This window comes from Apium graveolens, chromosome 9, assembly GCF_009905375.1.
Source record: "Apium graveolens cultivar Ventura chromosome 9, ASM990537v1, whole genome shotgun sequence".
Taxonomy (NCBI): Eukaryota; Viridiplantae; Streptophyta; class Magnoliopsida; order Apiales; family Apiaceae; genus Apium; species Apium graveolens.
This window is the reverse complement of record NC_133655.1, coordinates 106,728,393-106,730,663: the sequence shown is the minus strand read 5'-3', so window position 1 is coordinate 106,730,663 and position 2,271 is coordinate 106,728,393. Positions and strand designations below refer to the sequence as shown.

General features: G+C 36.1%; 1 non-coding gene across 1 annotated transcript; it reads left to right on the top strand.

The window, feature by feature from the left end:
• Positions 1 to 208: 208 nt before the first annotated feature.
• Positions 209 to 315, top strand: LOC141687692 (small nucleolar RNA R71). Its single transcript, XR_012561179.1, has one exon. It is a non-coding gene; the product is annotated as a small nucleolar RNA R71 (small nucleolar RNA).
• The last annotated feature ends 1,956 nt before the right edge of the window (positions 316 to 2,271 follow it).

The following is a 2,271-nucleotide window of genomic DNA, read 5'->3' as shown; positions in this document are numbered from 1 at the left end:
TGTATCCACTTCCATAATTCCTGCGACTTTACCCTGAGTTAGCTTTTGAGAAGGATTCTGGTATTCATTAGCATCCATCAGTTCGATCAATTCGTAAGCTTCATTGAAGCTCTTAGCGCACAATGCTCCTCCTGATGCTGCATCGAGCATGGGTCTAGATGTAGCACCCAATCCATTATGGAAACAATTTATAATCATCCAATCAGGCATGCTATGGTGTGGGCACTTCCTTAGTATCTCCTTATATCGATCCCAAGCCTCACACAGAGATTTTTCAGTTTGCTGAGCAAACTGATTAAGAGCATTCCTGATTGCAGCAGTCTTTGCTATAGAAAAGAATTTAGTGAGAAACTGTTGTGCATATGTTGTGTGCTTGATGATTTCATAAACAAAACATCTAAGTAGATTTTACTTAGTGAAATTATGTAGCACTCGACGGATAAGAATTATAGTCCCGACGGATGATTAACTTATTATCCATCGAGTGAGTAGCTTATGTAATAATAAGTTTGTAGCACAGTTATGTATGCACCTTTGTATAGAATCTGTAGTAGCATATAAGTCATGTTGACTTTAACTAGATATGCAGAATAGGTTGATTAATTGTACATAATTGATGTCTTGTAATTCTGCATAAGTGAAATAGAGTCAAGTGCCAAAAGAGCTATCGACGGATGATTAACAAAGCCATCGACGGATGATCAAATGACTATCAACGGATGTTTAATATAGCAGTCGACGGATGATCAATTAAACCATCAACGGATGTTCTGAAAGTCGACGGATGATCATATGAAGAATTCAAACAGCAGTTGAACAATGAAAGCTGACACACAGCCTTCGAGATGTATACAAACACACTGTGGAAGCCTGTTAACTGGGTAATAGAGGACGAAAAGCAGCAAAGCTTAAACTGTTAGATTTTATATTTGTTCAGTCTTTTTGACTTTGTAATCTTGGTATTATATAAACCAAGAAAGTAGCAAATAGAAAAATAACTGAGATAGCTGAAAAACATATAACCAGAGAAATCTTTGTAAGCAGAATCTTTAGCATTTCCTGTATTCTCAGTAGTTCCATTTTGTAAGCAGCTGTGAGCAATTCTTCACACAGAGTCCTCTCGATATATTATATATATCTCTGGTGGAATTGTATAAATCCACCATAAAATTTTTAAAGACTCTTGTTTTTAATTACTTATGTTTTGATTCAATTTAGTTTTCATTCCGCATTGTGCTAATCAAAACAAATATATCTATAATCGAGTTGAACATTTTTATCTCAAGAAAAAGGTTCAAGAATTTCATTCAACCCCCCTTCTGTAATTCATGCTTGTTATGGATAAAAAACCAAGGTTATTACTTGCTGTATTTAATACTAAGATTCGGGAGCTCAAGGCCTTTAATGGCTGCTCTCGTGTTTCGTGACTCAATCTGCCTTTACGAGATGCCTACGTATCTCTGTGAATTAGAGAATCAAGCCAAAAAACGTAGTTCTGATTGGTGGGGGTGAGACCCCTTATATAGATGTTGGGAGTCCTTGAATTGGACTTGGTATAGGAGACTTGGTGGGCAAGTCTTATAATTAGAATGGACTTTGGAGTCCTAGATAGTAGGAAACTGATTCCTTATCCTTTTAGGTCCCCTTGAGGCTAATCTCCAAGGATTTATATCCTTATCGGGACTCTTTTCAACATCTGATTTGTCCCTTATTAATTAATTACGAAATTAATTAATAATCAGGGCTTTTGGGCCTTTTTTATTCCATCAGGCCTGATCTGGTCCATTAGGCTTAACCTTTCTGGTCTGAGTATCATATATCTTTTTATTGGGCCTGGCAGCCCACAGTTCGTAAAATTAATACAGTATTTAATTATACAAACATAATTTATTTATCCCTATCATTTGCCCCCCAACTTTTGGGAAACATTGATTAGGTTTCGCAGAAGTTAAGTCTATTTGTTCCCTTACAGGGTTTCGTTTTTCCGTAAAGTGTGGAGCGACCTACACATTTACAACGAATTTTTCCTTTTATTCAGGAATTATCTTAATTTCCAGGAATTTTTCCCTTATTTCCGGGATTTTTCCCTTATTTTCTGGAATTTTTCCCTAATTTTCTGGGATTTTCCCTAATTTTCTGGGATTTTTCCCTAATTTTCGGGAATTTTCTGGGATTTTTCCTTATTTTCTGGAATTTTCCCTAATTTTCTGGGATTTTTCCTTATTTTCTGGAATTTTCCCTAATTTCCAGCCCTTTTTTCGACCAGGATCC